We start from the raw sequence: 19,696 nt of genomic DNA, 5'->3' as shown, positions 1-19,696 counted from the left end.
GCTGGCCATGGCACTCCACACACACACACACACACACACACACACATGCACACATGAATATAAACATTACTGTTGAATAACATGTATTTGTTGCTATGAGCTCTGATAATGAATACTTGCAGTTAACTTGATTTCTCAGTTACACACACACACACACACACACTCACTTCATTGGTGTCTGGCATGTCTTCCTCTACCCTCCCCACCCCCATCCAATGCAAATGTTGAAGTCTGTGCCCTGCCATTTGCATGTTTATTTGTGACTTCGGGTTGCCTATGCCTAATTTGCAGAGTCAATATCTAATGCTTGCTTACTCAGATGTTAACTTTAATCGAAGCCACTATACTGAGGTTTTTTTTTTTCTGGACAAAGTTCAAATGACTGTTGTAAAGTTTTGATTCTCATTGTATTTGCACTAGTATTCTTATTAATGAATTCTTACTAGTTAATTAGTGCTTACTCAGCATCTTGTGTAAATGAAACTAAGATTTCCATGGTCACTATTGGGGTATCTACGCTGGGCAGCTTTAATTGGTGAGGCACAATTGGGTGGATTAGTATTTATGTTGCATATATCATTCATGAGTTACTGCTGACATGCCTGTGCAGTTGAGCCATGGTTTAGCTTACTGAAGTACAATACTTACATCTGACGCTAATCATTTCTGTCTCTTTTTTACAGGGTAATAACATACCTTGGTTATAGCAGCTGCTGCAATATGTCTTTTCTGGGGTAGACTCTATCACAGTACACAACCATTACGTGGGTAAGTATAGGTTGCTAGTTTTGCATACATTACTGTTATTGTTTGTATGTGCTTAGCTTCTTACATTTTCACTTAGATGGTGAGGATGTGCACAATGCCCTGGATCTTAGTTGGGGCTATAGCATGTTGTGCATGCTGGCATCTGCCAGGATCATCCACAACTGCTGGTTCTTCCTCAGGCTCCTCTTCTGTCTGGTGGCCTAGCCTGTTTTGCTGGGAACTGTGGTCCCTGGCCTTGGTGTCCTTGTTGGCAACTGTTTCCTGGCAAGTGCATTTTTACAACATGGCTCAGACTGTGAGTATTCTGGCAGAGGTGGCTGGGTCATACGGTAGGGTATCACCAGATGTGTCTATACTTTGGAACCTTTATGTGAGTAAGCCAAATACTCCTAGTTTCAGCCTGCACATCATTGTAACCTTGCTCAGTGGGGTTGCGTGGGTTTCTCATGGGTATCCTGAGCCAAGGTTCTGGTACATAACCTGCATCTCCCACAAGATGCCCTTGTGAAAAGTCAACCAATGCAAACCTTACATACAGGTCACAGGTGCACCATATGTGTGAATCACAAAAACTTCCAGTGCTACCAACAGACACATTGTAGATAATCCCTTGGGCATTACTGGCCAGCTGATAGATTGGTATCCTTTCCTGTTGATGTACCTCCTTGACTGTTCACTATGTGGGGCTTTTATTTTTATCTGTGTGTTTGCATGCAGTCTATGGTCCCCAGAACCTCAGAGAAGTGTGCTATGGCACAGAAATGTTGTATAGCTGTAGCTCTCTCTCCTTTGAGGTGCATAGAAATCAGATATGATCCAATATATGTTGTAGCATTGTATTTAGAAAATTATGTCCCCTCTAGGTTTTCGAATACTCTCTAAAACTTTATCCTTCCACATAGAGCATTTTTAGGCAATGCCAAATTGACAAACCTACCTACCAAATCTTCCTTCAAGATCTCCTACCCTAGATAATATAGATATCTGTGCACTTACCAAGACATGCCCCGGGATTCATGAACCTTGCGCCAGGCGCACGCATAGCGTAGGCGCTACAATGCCAGATATGGCCGCCGAGCGATTCAGGTACGATCCAATTCCATGTGCACTACCGGCGTGCGCCGGAGTTGCGCCGCCTCCGGCGTAGGTATGTTAAACACCCCATGTGCGGTGTTGCACCATGCAAATGAAGGCATATAGCGATCCACGAAGTGGCGCAGGCATAGCATAAGGGCACGGCAATGTAAACCAAAAAAAACGGTTTACATATACCCAAACATGACATAGGAGTAACGGAAGGCTGTCAACGTCAGGTATCATACTGTTGCATCATGCCAATGGCGAAAGACACCGAGAATGTCAAAAGAAAACATGCACAAAATGTAAAAAATGACATAAATGGTATGTCCACAGAAACCACAGCAGAACCCCAGGACATGTCCGCGGAAGGTGCTAAACAATGAAATAATATGACAATGTCATAAAAGAGCAGTATAATACACATCAGCTTCACAGCCACAATACACCATAGTATGCATGGAAAGCCACAACCACGGCGCAAGGGTTGCCAAGGAGTGGCGGCAGTGTTCGGTGCTGTAACTATGAATTAGTAGTCAATGCCATGCAAATGAGGCAGATAATACTGAATCGCAAAACCCCCGCCGGCGTAAGGCTGCACCAAATGGCACAGCGGTAATACACCGAGGAGTGGCCCAGAGGGAATACATGTCAACCGCAGAGGGGTGTGCCACTGTAGGAGGAAGCACATTGGAGCTCAGCAAACATGGGCTGTACAATGCACATCACAGCAGCAGGACCGGCGTGTGGGGAAATAGGTGAGCTGAGAGCACACAATGCGCGCAGAGATGCATGTGCACGAGGATGACTATGTTCCCCTAACCCAGTCATGTGACGCCCGCCCCGTCAACAACAACGGATACAGGAAGGTGATGCGGAGAATATGAGGAAATGCGGAAGCAGTGTAATTGGAGTCGTAATGAGCAATCAACACCAATCAACCCACGAAGGCCAATTGGCGGCAGCTGACAACTCTGCATGCAGAAACCCGCAAAATGGGACAGGGGAGGCATATGAATGCAAAGAAAGTAAGGGAGGTAGCAGAATGCAAAGAGTGAAGAACCGATACAGCACAGCCAAGTAGAGAGGTAGCATAACGGCGGCAGACAAAATGCATGATATGCCATGTCCCAGAAATGACACATGACAGGGCTCTGCAGGATGCAATCCAGGAAATAGTATGTGCAACGTGCAGAATTAGTAAGGTAAGGTCTAAAGCTAAACCAATGCAGGCAAGTGTAATGCAACACCAAAGGCAACAGCGTTGCAGTGCCAACGGTAAAACACGGAAGATAATCCACAGATACGGCCGCACAGACACACCCTATGACATCACCGGGTGTACAGCACAACAGTATAAAGTGTGAATGCACACAACACACAGCTGTGTATTCCCAAATGCCGCACTCTATGTGTAAACACACGGGGAACTTTTAAATTGTATATGTCGGGTGCCGCCGTGGCCGTGATACATCAGCATGTGTCAGAGACAGACGGAGTTGTGGAGGAGGGTGCCGACAACTACCGTAGGCCTCAGAGGAGAAGGAGGGTGTTCAGACCAAGGGTAACCTACCAGGGGCTACAAGACCTGGAGATAGTAGAGTGTTACAGGGTGGACAGGGACACGTTACAGCAAATAGCGGAGCTGTGCCGGCCACGCCTGAGAACAAGAAACAACAGAGGGGAGCCCATCTCAGTGGACACAAAGGTATGTGTAAGCTTGCGAATACTGGCTACAGGTATCTTTCAAAGGCCGACCGGGGATATAATGGGCATCTCACAGGCATCAGAATCCAGGGTACTACACCAGTTTCTGGATGCCATGTTACGACATGCCCATGAGTATATATACTTCCCCAGATCTCAGGAGGAGTTGGCTAGCAATATGCGCCACTTCCACCATGTGGCACAATACCCGGAGGTACTAGGTGCGATAGACTCTACGCACATACAAATCAAGTCACCACCTGGGGAGCAGGGTAGACACTACATAAACCGCAAGGGATTCCCCTCCATCAATTGCCAGGTTGTGTGCAATGCGCAGGGCATTATCATGGATGTGTGTGCTGGCAGCCCTGGAAGCTACCACGACTCCCATATCTGGCATGCCTCACAGCTGTATCAGGTATTCACCAGGGGGGACATCACACAAGGCCACCTTGTGGGGGATGCTGGCTATGCACTGGAGCCATGGATGATGACTTCCATCAGAAATGCACACACACACATGCAAGAACGCCATAATGAGGCACACACACAAACCAGAATAATCATAGAGCGTGTGTTTGGGATGCTGAAATCACGGTTCCGGTGCTTGGATACATCCGGTGGAGCCCTGCAGTACTCCCCAGGCACATGTGCCCACATATTCATAGTATGTGCTATGCTACATAATATGATCCTGCGGAAACAGCTGCTGCAGGGACACAATGGTTAAGGGCCACAAAGCCCACCACAACTGCCAAGGCCAGCACAGGCACAGAGGGTTCAGGACCATGAACACACTGTGCCAGCCCCAGTAGGCAGACGGAGGCGTACCCAATATGCCTATGCCCTGGCAAAGAGGGAACGTATAGCACATACTCTGATAGCGTAGGCCCCATGGACTGACACCTCCCTACCTGCACACACAGTGAAATGGACGGCACACAAACATGGCCACCCGTAATGTGTACCGTAAGGGTGGTCCCATGTGTGACTCCAACATAGGCAGCACCCAAACACTGCACACCCAACAGCCAGCGGAGCATGGAACGCCAACACCTTAACCGTACGCGGGTCCTACAGCAGACGGCGTTGCTGTATGCTGCCACGTTCGCCGCAAGGTGTATACATATAGACATGTACATATGTGCATATACAGATATGGAGATAGATATCATTACACACATAGAAATATATGTACACATACACATATATAAAGTACAACAGGTAAGACAGGGAATCAGAGGGGATGCAAGGTGACAGAGAAGTAAGACGCAATATCTGTACATAGTAAAGATAGTGAATGACAACCTGAGTATCCGGGAGGGTGGACAGAACAGGAAACCGCCACCCATGGAAAGGTCAACCTACCTAAATGCATAATCGCGAGTCGGAATGATCGCCAGGCCACGGTACAGTAACAGTACATGTGCGGGTAATATTATGAGGATATGAGGGTGGAGGTAGACACCGCCGGTGATGCAGGCCACGCAGGTACTGTGTGCAACCGTCCCTGTGACAGCCGCAGTATGTGTATGTGTGCGGTGAGGGTGTCGTGTGTTCCGCTGTGCGAGTGTAATGTGTGTGCCACTGTAAAATGTGTATGTTGGTGCCATGTGACAGGCGGAGTGGAACAACATGTGTAGGCATACAGTATAGGAACCACAGGCGTATGTACAGCAGTACCCCCAAAGTAGTACTGAGAGCCCCTCCCTGGCTAGGCGCGTGGCGACGTAAAACGATGCAAAGTGAAAATGTCCCAGAATGTACCACAGGAATATAGCCAACATGAAATGCAAAGGACGTATGTACAAATCATGACCGTATGTATGACACCGATATGTTAACTGCAAAACGATACGTCGGCAACGTTACACAGCAATAGTCATGTACCGCGGAAATACGCATGTGCTACCCCGGTACTGATCGTGGCTACGTATTGGCCCGTAAACACCGCTGTGTGTTCTACGAGTGTCAAACAAGCAATCGCCACCCGAATAGGTGGCAACCACTAGCATACAGGCCGTCCCAAGTACAGGACCACAATGACTGTAAATATCTGGTACAAAATGCCAAGGGATAGTCGGCACGTACGAACAACCGCAGATATACTACCGATGAGACGGAGGAATACATGCAGGAAGCACACATGCAGGCGATATCGACACCAGACGACATCAACACAACCTACACTCCCAGAACAACAGACAGGTAACTGCCAGCTTCCCAGACAGGGATGGAGCACACACACAAGCATACCGTGTATGTAGAAATGCAAGGCCCACAACCAGTACCCGTCACCCACAACCTCCGATATTCCCCATCGCACATATCAAAGGGATACAAGCCGCAATAGCAGCACAAACATACAGGCAGTCAATGACAGCGGCATGACCGCAACATCTCGCATGGGAAACACTGTCAGCAGCGGATGCATACCTGCATCCATTGTTTAAAGGAATACAAGAGCTATGTTACACATCCGAATGCAAAACGCCATCGACAGACGCCGCCAGGACAGGGACACCCACATGTCGAACATAATACCATACCCAACACACACAATCCATGGCTAACACCACTGCGAAATGTACCTGACGCCACACATAGCGGCTGCAGTTACACATAACATAACACAATACAGACCATCTCCACGAAGGTAGTGCAAATAACCAACGCCCAGGCGAGGAATGCAACCATGCCCTAATTACGACGCGTATTATACGAATGGAGTAGATGCACAGGTTATATGCGCACAAGTACACACCGAGGAACAGCTATTGGTGTGATGAACCCACATGTCGCAGGTGACGACGGATATAAGGATGACTCCTAGGATATTCAAACCGTATGCTCATACCGAACTACAAATCAAAAACGTATAGAGTGAGACAACGCAATAGCGAGACACGCAATGGAAAATGGAAGGAAACACAGTAAAGGTATGTAGAACCCACGATATGTACTGGTGTGTAACGCATGATGTGTATGATGAAGCTGCACTGTATGTGAACGGTGTTTGTAAGTAAGGATACTTGTCCATAATGCAGAGAGTGGTGAAAGGTGGTTATGTAGTGCTATCCCGCTGAGCATACCAACGACTGTGGACACCGTGTGCACAGCAGTGGGACATCATGTACACAGCCGGGATAACACAAGGGCTGCCACAGGGGGGCATAACACAGAACAATGACACCCCCCACGCCGATGCCGGCAGTGGATGTCCAACAAGGAAGTGCCACAGCAGGGGATAGGACATGTATGTATACTGTCACAGCACACATGTGTATGGGCATATACCGTTGATGTCATACGTAATGTGCGCACAACGTGCACGTATGCCTCGCAGTAGGGGTTACTATGTCAACTATGTGTAATGTAAAGCTGTCATGGTGGATATGACAGACATCATACACAGTATCACAGGCATATCATGCATAATGGAGTTATGGCCTATTGGTATGTACACTAACAGGATACGTATGGCCTGTACATATGGGACAGAGTAGTAGCAGAATAGCCATCCGTAATGGAAGAAACACCAAGTAACCATGTCCAAACGATCTGTAGCAGGTGCAATGTGTGCAACAATGAAGTCCGGCAGGTCCATGTGTAAACACATGTGCAGTGTACACAGTAGTGTCACCTCCCCATGGTAGTGTCCACTGAACAGCAGAGGTGGATGTCAACTGCAAGTCTACACAGTACTGCTGCTGTGGTGGTACCACGACTATGTGTCACCCTATCAGCAAGGGAGCTATCACATGAACAGTGCCACAGTGTGTCCCTGTGGGATGTGCACAGGACCTATGTTCCACAGCATGGTGTGTGTTGTGTCTGCAGAAGTAACACAGAAGACCAGGCCATGCAATGTGGCATGTGTGCACATATGCAGGAGTGCTCCATTCACCCCGCCTACTGCAATTGCCATGTATGAGTACTACATGCATCAGTAATGCGGAGGACATGGCCCATGTCAGAGTAGATGACACCCCTGTGTATGTGGTACGCAGATGAGTATAGATGTGTTCCCCGTCTGTCATCCGCATATGTAAACTGTCTGAGCCTGGTACACATCATGGCATGATAATGCTGTGCCATGTAAAGTTGTATCCGTTGTGGAAGGTACACCACGAATGTGTTATTGCAACCCTGCTCGTGTGTAGATGTGTGAATGGCACAGGTACAATGGCTACCTATGTACCAGCAACACACACAGTACAGATATGTATGGCCCTGCAGATGTGTACCCATGCCACAGTGGAATACGGCAACCACAGCACCATGTGGGGCATGTGTGTGTACAGCAACCATGTACAATGTGATATGCATGTATGGGGACAGTATCCATGTGATACCCAGTGGATGACTGTTGCTATGCAAAGGTGATGTGCATGCACCATGTGTGATGCATCCTGACGCAATGACACCCACATGATGTATCTGCCACACCGACACCTGTACGGTTGTTATCAGTATGAGCTGGTGGAGCTACAATGGTGCCAGGTATGTAGATGTGGGATATCTAGGCATGGACAGTACTCTGTGACAGCATGTTGTGTATGTAAGCAAATAGTGAACATGAGGGGCCACATGACTGAGGACTGTGCAATGCCACATGTACCTGACATGTAGTAGGTAGCATGATATGCTTGCACCACTGTGTGTCCTGTCCAGGATTCATATAGCCTAACATCCTGAGACACAGGGTATGATGTGACGGTGGATGTGTACATTGCCAATACCAGAATGTGGAATGGTGCTGAAGGGCAATGTGGGGACAATGTCTGATCTGTTACCCTCTGTACCACACCAACCACCCATGCAATGGTATGACAGGTGGCCAGCATGTGTATGTGGCGTGCTGTGGCACACAGAAGCCCAACAAGGGTGCCAGTAAAGGCATGGAGGTCATCAATGAGTGTGTGAAGCACGTATGTGAGGACGTGCCCCAGTGCCATACTGAATGGTCCAGTCATGGGTGTACGAATGCAGTCCCACACGTGCAATGCAGTACCACCCATGTGTAGTGCGATAGATGCGGTAGTGTGGCGGTCAAGGTACACAATGTCCAACAACAGGCTAGCAGTTAATTCAGTGGGCTGGTGTGGAGACACATACCAAACAGGTTGGCGGGACATAACAGCTAGGGAGATCAGAAGGTGACATTGGGACAGTGTCCTAGGACATAACGTGTGCATGGCAGTACCATGTATGTGTCCACAGGGACACTGCGATGTCCATGTATGGATTGTAACCCTGTAGTGAGTGAGAGTGTGTATTGTTGGTAGGTACACCATTGCCTGGCATGTTGCCAACATTATCTCAGTCAGCAATGCCTGGGTGACTGTTGTACGCGACATCGAATGTGGATGTAGCCAAACAACACAGACATACCACCACACTGCCTGAGGGCCCACACTGCAAGGTGCGGCAGTCATGTGTAGGTAGCTAGCCTTGGAGCATGTGATGGGCCACGAGGACCCACCATGGCTGACAAGTGATGCACCCCACACATGTGAATATCCCCACCGTGCAACAGCCTGCACATGTGCCCATACAGCAGATGTGCCTGGAACATGACTACCACCGTGGCGTCTGTGAAAAGGCCAGTACCGCCATGTCTCTGTGTGGAATAGCATGGTCCCTACCATTGCGTACATGTTGCGGAAGTGCACTGTGATATGTGTCAGCATAGTCATGTACACTGTCCATCTGCCGGGGTGCCATGCCATTAACAACCCCCATCAGCAGACGTCAGTAGTACCGGCTGTAGAGCACATGTACCATGTATGCTGCGATGGGTGTGTGTCCAGGGTGTGGCTAGCAGGGCCGTGAAGCATATATGCTCATCTTCCAGAGGGGGATATCCCCAGGTTTAACACAGCAGACACATGGAGGTTTCGTGCTTGCTGAGGGTAGTGTAGGTATGGTATGTGTTGTGTAATGTGTCACCCAGCTAGGTGGAGTGCATGGCCAAGCATGTGTGGGTACATGGGAGTCCATACTAGGGAAGTGTGGGTTGCTGTCAGCACATGGCAGTAGCAGCTGTCCGAGGTCCAATGTACAGTATGACAACACAGCCAGCATGTAACCTGTGGTGTACAGTGTAATCTCTGTTGCATGTTACAATGTGTCTAACAGTCACAAACATGGGTATCCGAACATGGAGCACCTACGATGCATTGTGTTTGGAAAATATACAGTATGTTTGCAAAACATTGTGTGATGTGGGATCCCCTCACCTGTGTGTGTTGCAGTCCAGGTATGTGCCTGGGAGGTATGATCCGTGTACAATCTGGACTTGCAGGTGTGCTGTGCAGAGCATGGAGGCAGGTCCCAGGCACCGCAGATAAATGTGAGGCATGCACTAGTGTGCGTGCCTTGCTTGTGTGCAGCACAGTGAAAGGTGCAAGCATTGTCCCACATTACCGCATGCCGTGCCTGCCTGTTACAGCCCAGCTGGAGACAGACATGTGACTCCGCAGAGGCAGCATAGCATGTGAAGATGTACATGTGGGCTCCACACCCTAGGCAGATGTCCGCAGGTCATGTGTGCCACAGTAGTGTGGTCGACCACGACTGTCATACTGGTCAGATACCACATGCCTGTATAAGTACAGTATGAGCATAGTCAACAGTCGCAGTGACAGAGTGGGCCAATGTGTATCGTGCATGCTGAGGGTAGTGTAGGTGTTCAGACCACTGCCTACTGTACACTTGGCTAGACACACACCCAGAGGGTGAATATACCTTTGAGTCATCACATGTCCCAGTCCACGTAGCCTGTACAATGCCATCACAGGGTGGTCACAATAATGTGTGGTAAGACAGACATGTTGTACCAGGTGATGTGTCATGTGTGCATATGTTGAGTTGCACAGCCGTTCACACGTCTGCAACATATCAGTGCATGATGTATAGTGTAACATGATGTGTGGAACTGCACTGTGATCCACAACAGGGTCATCTGAGACAGGTGTGTTGTGAATGGTGTAACCCATGGTCACATGGGATATACACTGGTGCTGTTGGCTGCCATGCTGGGGGCCACCAGTGGTGCCTGCAGTGGTCATACAGACATACTGCACACAGTGTTCTGGCAGGAATGTCCATTGTTGTGGATGATGTGTTGCTACGTGAAGGTAGGTGTGTGTTGTGAATGTTACACATCCAGATGTGACCATCAGGCGCAGTCATGGTCGTCGACAGCATCACACACATCCACAGCGGTCAGAACCCAGTCCCCAGAATGGGTGTCAGCCGCCCTCGTACTGTGTGACGTATGTGCAGATGGCAGAACACCTCCTACTGGCTGGATAACAGTGTCAGCTAGGACGGCTATGTGATGGCTGGAATACGCTGTGATAATGTACAATGCTGGTATCCCAATGAAGTACCTGGAATCACACACAGTACGCCATGGCTGGCATGTAAACCATGTACAACAATGACTGTGTGACAGACACAAACAATGTGTAGACATGTTGAACATGCACACATGAGAACACCAAATGAGGTATGTTGCACATATCGATGTACAACTGTCATCCATGGCCATAGCATGGATGCAGACGCATATGCCCCACAGGCAGTACCACGCCATGTAGGTAGGGGGGCATTGCACGTGTACATGTGACAGTTGCTGTACCGCCAAATGTCCTGCATAGCCGTCATGTAGGGGTAGCAGTGGTACGTGACTGTTGGACATGCCTGTACATTTGACCATGTCCCACAGGATATGTGTTACGTGTGTACATGTGTTGTGCCGTCATCAAGCTGTGAAGAGTATGGCTGCCAGTGTACCTGTGTGACATGTTCTGCGATGGGTGCAAAGGCACGCAGTACTGCATTGCATGCCCACATGCCCCACACAAGTGCATAGCCTGAACATACAATACAAAGAGGGTGTTGGATGATAGCAACCCACAAGAGGAGATGGGTACTGGTGGCAACCCACTACCACCTGTTCGGGTAAGGTGTGCATGTCTATGACACATTAGCACCCCAGAAGCTAGCAGTACAGCAGTACCGGGTGGCATGCATATATGTTCACCAATACCCCTGTGTGTCCCACCACTGGCCCATGGACAGACAAACACCAACACAATGTGCAGATTTGATATGTGCACAGCACATCACCGCTGGCCACTGTAGAACAGGCTTACTGTGTAGACATGTGCACAGTAGGTCTGCGCCAGCCACACTCACGTTATGTGCCGAAACACACCAATAGTTTAGCCCATGCCACAGACAGATGTGCACGCATCTGTGTATGTACGTCTGGGAATGTCCCTGGCCTAGCAGTATAGCTGTGTTAGTGTTGCGAACAACATACTGAATGGGCTGTATGTGTGAGGGGTGCGTGTATGGTCAGATCGACGATACCATCAGTGCCCCTGCTATGTGAACATCCCAGTCCCCATACATGGATACCTATGCTGTGCCCAACACCACATTCCCCATGGGAGGGATGGCGCTGTGCGGTGCACCAGCTGACATGGGGGTGGCAGCAGGCACTGGATGTAGACATATGTGGCACCCATGTCAGGCCAGGCAACCATCCATGTGCATGGGATAGCAGTGTGTGGGCACATACAGCACTGTGTTGAACAATATCGCAGCACATAGCACCTGTCAGGGTTAATGTGTATGCATGGATGTGCGATACCTGCATGCACCAGACACACCCCCACCAAGCATGCAGCCTACCTTGCAGAAGGCCAGTGTCCACACCATGATGATAGACATGTGTAATGTCCATATACACATAGCAATGACATATGGAATGGACTGCCACCCTGCCAATATCAGTACCCCCCAGGTGGGTCACATCCCAGTGCCATGTATGTGACATACCCTGCCATACCATGCAGCCCTGCCCAGCAAGGCTGCACGTGCTATCACAGTCCTACATGGTGTGATGGACAAAAGGCACTTTCACTATCAACCGTCCACAGCAGTAATGTGGCAGTGATGCACCCTGTGGTGTTACAGGTGCTGTGTGTTGCTGTGGACAATGTGCGTGCGCACATGCTATGCATGACCTTTCCTGCTAATGTCACATGGTTACACATTGTCCCATGTGTATCACATGTGCAACACAGGTGAGCCGTGGCAGGTTGGCCAACACCCGTACAGTGCTGTGTAGATGTACATGGCACAACACGTGCATGTACAGGTGTCCATGTGTATGTGTGCAGTGCCACCACTGACGTTCATAATGGCCGCGTATGGGATGCCTAGTGACATATACACAGCATCCAGGTGAACAGTAGAACTGTTGTCACATGGGGACATGTGCCAACTGATATGGACACAGGTGCAGGCAGGTACACATGTCCACAGCAGGCTAACAGCAACATGGTGCGTGTACAGTGTGATGAGGTGACACACAGATATGATATGAGACCCACTGCTTAATGGTGTGACGGCAACACGTCAGCTGTGTCACTGCCATGATACATCGCAGAGATTACTGTGCAGATGTTGTACATGTCATAGCAACGTATGTCCAGCGGTATGCCAGTACAACAGTGTAAATGTGACCTGTCAACATCATTATGTCTTACAGATAATGCCACGTTCCCGGCTGCCTCCGTTCAGCCGACAGGAGGATGACGTGATTATACCGTTGCTCCACGACAACTACGATATACTATTCAGCCATGTGCCACTACAGGCACAGCAGCGGGATGACCTGTGGCAGGATTTGCGCAGGAGGGTGAACAACGTGGGCGGCAACAACCGCACCTACCAGCAGATCCGCAGACACTGCACAGACCTAATTTGGCACACAAAACAGCGTGCCGCTGCAATCGCCAGACAACAAGGTGGGACAGGTGGTGGGCCACCAACCCAGCCTCCACTGACACACACGGAGGAGCTCCTGGCCAGTCTGGGGACACCCAGGGAACAACATGCAGAAACACTCGCAGCCATCGTGGAGGTGGGTGTCTCCCAACCAACGAGCCTGGAGCTGCCTGGTAAAAAAGTCTTGCATGTTTGTATGATAACTGACGTAGGTGTGGGTGTCATAGTACACCACATAATGTACCAAAACATGCCAGGTATATGGCCACACAAGCTGCATACTACAGTATGCTACGTTGTGTTTGCAGACATGTGCATAGCACATGCTAACACACAGGTACATGATGTGACATGCACAGTGCTTACCGTGGCGATAGTAATGGATAATGTGTATACTGTTGTGTCGCCCCTATACAGGTACCTCTGGCGTGTCGCACAGACATGGGTCTGTCGCAAGTAAGACTGTTGCTAGTAATAGGCATGATACAGTGTATAGATATTCCCCATGTGTCCAGGTATGACATGCACACCTGGGTCTGCCCCAGTCACGGTATACAGGTTGCACCACCCGACACACACGCCACCCATGTACAGTAGATACAACCGTTAGTATAGACCGGCATGACACCACATAACCCATCGGTGTGATATGTGCAGTCAGCTATGCATACAATGGTGGAGGTGTTCCACAATGGCTGCATGTGTAGTATGCATTGCTATGCCTTTGCGGTACACACACAGTACCACATAGTGAGCTGTGATCTGGCCAGCACACAGGTGTTACCACTGTGACCTATGCCCCTGCATTGGGTGCACATGTTGTGACATGGCACATGACATGTCCCATGCACGTGGTGGTCTGTCCGCAACATTGTCACACCATGACATGACCTCGCGACATAGCAGACATCCACAATGTCTGCATAGCCTTCGGGAATGTGACACCTCAGACTAGTACGGGTGTATGTCACATGGGCCACCACAGGGATGTGTACACGATGCCCATCACACACAATTGTCCATGAACCAGTCAAACATGGCCATGGGTGATACCTACAGGCATGTTGCCACACAGTACATCCGCAGTGGGTAGTCACCATTGCACCCTGTTCACACATAGTGGGGTCATAGCTGTAGTGGACCTCCTGGACATCTGATGTGGTGCACCAGACAAATGAAATGCCTGTCAGCAGCCAATAGAGGTGCCACCAATGTCTACCATATACGTGCTGTGGAACAGCATGACTGTGTTGCAGACATGGCAATGCAATGCATCCAGGTTACGCATCGCAAAGAAACATACCTGTGTCTTGCTGCCATGCAGTGGCACAGTGCCCGTACTCCCCACTGTACAGCTATGTACACAGCTCACACCAACCACACCTGCACAGACATCTTTGTTACACATGCATTCTATCTGTAGCCTGTACACATAACTCTGCACTGTGACATCCGTTTTGATGTGGTGCATGTGGTGGGACACCATTGTCACATGTCCACATGTTACCGCACATGTTTGCTGTGTACATGACATAGTGACGCCAGCCATGTGTACTGTTAACCCGCCCGTGGCCACACGGTGTATCACAGTGATGCATGCAAACTACCAAGAATGTGTGTACTGCAAGCCTACTAAAAGACACCTGATTGATGTAGTGTGCACCCCAGGGCAGTATGCATACTACCACTATTAATGTCTGGGCTGCATTCACTGGGCTGTGGTGTGGGAATGCTGCATGCCACCTGCAATAACACATGCATGATGTGTCTGCATGTGTGTGTGTCTGTGTGTGTATGTCAGCGTGTGTGTGTCCGCATGTGTGTGTGTGTGTGTCTGTGTGTGTGTCTGTGTGTGTGTGTGTGTCTGCGTGTGTGTCTGCGTGTGTGTAATGTAACTTACGGTATGTCTTTGTATTCACAGGTGCTGTAGGTGCGTTCCCCTCCTGCGGTCCATCTGATGCTAGTGTCCCCACAGATACTAGCGGTGATGACCATGTGCATGAGGCACAGGCAGGGTCGTCACAGGCAGAAGCTGTGCCATTGGATAACATCCCATCTATGTCCCCTTCATCTCCGCACATGGTTCAGATGCCGACACATACCACATCACCGCTGCACATAGAGGAAGGACAGTCAGCGTCTGTTGGCATCGAGCAGGAATGTGTGGTGGCTATAGAAGGTGTGGGTACACACCATGTTGCCAGTGTAATGACTGGTGATGTGCCACACAGGCATGTGGCTGGTGCTGCTCATAGGAGGAGCACTGGTAGACATGCACCTGCCGTACAGGGTGCAGCAGCTGGTATCACCAGATGCATGTTTCAGACTGTAATGGCGGCACAGGCACGTGCCGAATGGCAGAACCAAGAAGGGCAGAGGCTGCAGAGGGCCGCAATCCGTTCCTTGAATGAGAACATCCAGTCATTGGCGAATGCTCAACAGCAGCTTGCCGATGTTCTGGATAGGAGATTAGGTGAGATGGTTGGAATCCTCGACTGAGGCATGTCAATCCGCGAGCGTGAGCTGTCTGTGCTGGAACACCTGGTAGGGGTGAGGCGTAGGACACGTGGCCGTAGGCCAGCAACACCACCTAATGCAGGTCGACGTGTGCGTGCCACCTCTCATGCCCACTCACACAGTGCTGGTAGCAGCAGCAGTGCAGCTGGTGCTACACCAACCACACCAGGACACAGCAGGACACGTGGACGTGGCCCTGGACGGTCCCAGCGTGGACACGGTTCCAGCGGACATGTGTCATCGGAGAGTGGCCACTCCATACCCCCACCCGGTAGTGCCCGTGCGACCCCAGGCAGGCACGGGTCACGTGGCCGCAGGCGGACACAGTGAGCCGTACACCCTGTACTGTACAGTCTGGGGCTGCCAAGTATACCCCGTGTAGGCATCACAGATGGCTGAACTGTGTACACACATACCCACACACAGCAGACACAACTGTAGGACTCCACCACATCCACATGCATTCTGCACAGTCATGCCCAGTAAATGCACAGGCCCTTACACACACACATGATGTCATCCATTGGTGCAGCCTATGCCCCTGGCACACATATCACCCTGTGCGTATGATGAAGCCTCTGCCGCAGCACTGTGATCCACACCATCGGTGCACGGTTATGCAAACATATTCTGATGCATAGGGTGGACAAGATAGTGAGAGGTGTATGTGATACCTGTGTCCGCATAGTACACGATGTGTATGTTGCAGTGGTTGTGTATGACAGGTGACAGGTGCGTATGTGATGTGGGTCATGCACTGACATCATCCAGCAGACATACCATGTAGTGCAGGTGTAGCATACATTGATCTGTGTACACGGTATGCGTGGCGGTTACATGTGTAGCACCATGTTGGTTCAGTTAACCTGTATGCCAATTATGGTGTACTTGCATGTGCCTACTGGGAGCACTGTTATCAGTCCCCCACATGTAGCTGTGGGGTACCCACAGGCACATCTGGCAATATCAGCATACCACAGGTACCCGCAACCTGCATGGACCCCTACATAGGTACATAGGCGCATAGGTACATACCAGGCTTTGTGCCCTACGGCATGTGTAAGCCTAGCCAGAGTGTGTGTGGCTGTCACCACCCCTTAGGATGAGGATACCACATCCATCAGTCCACTGTCCCTCTGGCAAGCAGTGACACAGAGATGATGCCTGGCGCATACCTACGATCACACATCCACACGTCAGGATTACTCTTGGACAAAGTCAGTCAGGGGCTCTGCTTCACATGGGCTGGGAATCCTTTCCGTGTTGTAGGGTGTCTCTGGGCGTTGACCCTGTTTCCCCAGCATGTCCTATTTATGTCAGTGTTGAGGTTTCTGTCAGTTGCTTCTGTGCCCGTGTTTGCTTGGAGCCTAGGAGGTGGAACATGTCCATGTCACCCAGGTCGGACATGGCCGTGTATGTCAGGCACAGATCACCACAGAGCAGACGTGCTGGGAAGGTATACAGCCGGAGTCCCCTTGGTCAGGCAGCGTGTGACACATGTCTCAGCACCTTTATCCCTGTGTTGTGGAACATTTGTGGTCCTTCCGAGTGCTGCAGGTGTCAGGTTAGGTACATCCCAGTTGTGGCGTTGTACGCAATCATTGGTCTGATGTGTGAAGAGTACAGGGGTACAATGAACTCCCCTGATGTGGATGTGATTCCTTCCTGACCAGGTGGCCACAGTGGAATGTCTTCCCAACCACATTGGCATTGTGAGTGTCGACAGAGGTTACCGACAGGTGTGGTACCCATGTCCCTGAACACGTCCACCATGATCAATGGATTACCACCTACATGGTACATCGGGGCGAACATGTCCTTCCCACTGGGTAGGTCTGCACCTTCCCTGGCATGTAGCATCAGGCCATGGCTCTGGCACCAGTTATCCATTTCTATGAGGCCACAGGTGGATGTCCGTGTCTGATGGGGTGTTGAGTATGGTGGCCGGTGTGCAGTCATCTGCATACCTTGTCTGCCACAATCTCCCTATGTTTGCATGCACATTGGAAGGCTGAATGCCGAACAGGAGGGGGCCCAGGACTGAGCCCTGTGGGCCTCCACTCGAGACCAGCTTGGAGTCTTGCATGGCACCAGGAACACAAACCCTGTGTGGTGTGACCTCCATCCAGTTGGCAAACCATCGTGTGGCATATGTCTCCACATGTACGCTGGTGAGCCTTTCCATGAGTCCCACGTGTTGTTTGAATGCTCCCGCCAGGTCATGGTAGTCTGTGCAAACCGACGTACCCCCATCAATGGCCTTAGTGACCCCTCCAGACAGGTCGAGCAGGTTTGGGAGGCAGGATCTGCCCTTGACTAGGTCGATGTGGGTATGTTCCAGTATTGGCTGTACACCACTGTCTGTACTTATGGGCTCCAGTATGGACCTCCCCACAGCTTTGCAGACAAGGCTGGTCAAGCTGATAGGGCAGGGATGTCTACAGTCCAGAAGAGCACTACCCTGGTGTAGTGGGACCACAGCTGCCATATGCCATCCAGCGGGGACCTAGCCCGTAGTAAGCCTAAGATGACACAGTGGCCTTATGTGTGGGGCGAGGGCCTCAATGAGGTTGTGTAGCACACAGCCAGGGACACCATCTGGTCTCATTGGTGCTGTGTTCACCTCTTAACAGATAACAGATCTCTCCTGGGCATACGAGATGTTTGGGAGGCTAGACTCTGGTGGGATGGATACGTCCCCTCCCAAATTGTAGGGCAGTCCTAACCATGGTTAATTGCACCTGGATATTCCCCGCTGCTACGTGCATCTCTGCCAACATGGAGGTGTGTGTATCCGTCATGGAAATGGGGACTCCCCCTCCTTCTGTGTTATGTCCGGGTTATGGCCCTGAACGCGTGATATGGGGTATGACCCGACAGTGCTGGGGTGCTCTCAGCAGCCCTGACCAATGTTTCCGTCACAGCACTGACATCGATGTCCTCCATACTGAGGAGGGCATTTGAGGGTGTGCAGCTTGGCCGTAGACCACTGGCAGTGAGCTGTATTATCCTGTGTGTTCTCCAGGCTTGTAGTGTAGGGTGGTAGGTCTATCATTCCAGCCGTGCCTGCAGTGAGCACTGTGGGGGTGGCAGGTGCCTTCGCCAAACCCTTGAAGACTGGGGGCGACAGCTGCCAGCCATACCATGCGGCGTGGCGTGCCAAGCATGTCATCCCAGGTAAGAGGAATCCGGATCCCCTCAGACTGACACCGGTAACCAGGCACATTATCAAGGCTGACCACATTGAGCCAGTATAGTGGCATCATACTTGATGAGGGTGGGATACTGCCCAGGGTCAGGGACATGCCGGCCTGGGCTACACAATCTGAGTGGCCCTCTATGTCTCCTGTAATGTATCCCAGGGTGGTATGCCACCAGTCGTTGACACCAGCATGGGCAATGATCGCGTCATACCTGTACATGCTGCGGAGTGACCTGAGTGCGTGTGTTATGTGGCGTATTCCAGCGGCCGGCAGGCAGCCTACTGTGATCATTCCCTTGTTCAGTATGGTGGGTGGGACGTCGGTGTGTCTGGCAGTGGCGTCACCCATTACAGGTGTGTCTGGCAGTGTGTGTGTCACCTTTGGGGCTCTGCCAGGTTAGCACACTGACGTTGAGAACTATGTGTTGCATGTCCTATGTCTTGTGGAGGCAGTAGCTTGTGTGTCTGCTTCAGAGGGCTCATTAGGTTCGTGACATGTCCTACAGTGCCTCCAGGTATGTCTTAGTGTGTTCATGTGTTTGATCAGCATTTGCGATAGTCACATGTGACACTGGGTATGTGGTGTGCATTGTGTCCTTCCCCTCCCCTGTGGTC

This window comes from Protopterus annectens, chromosome 3.part1 (assembly GCF_019279795.1).
Source record: "Protopterus annectens isolate FY-2018-M chromosome 3.part1, PAN1.0, whole genome shotgun sequence".
NCBI classification, from domain to species: domain Eukaryota; kingdom Metazoa; phylum Chordata; order Ceratodontiformes; family Protopteridae; genus Protopterus; species Protopterus annectens.
Note: the sequence above shows the minus strand (reverse complement) of the source record.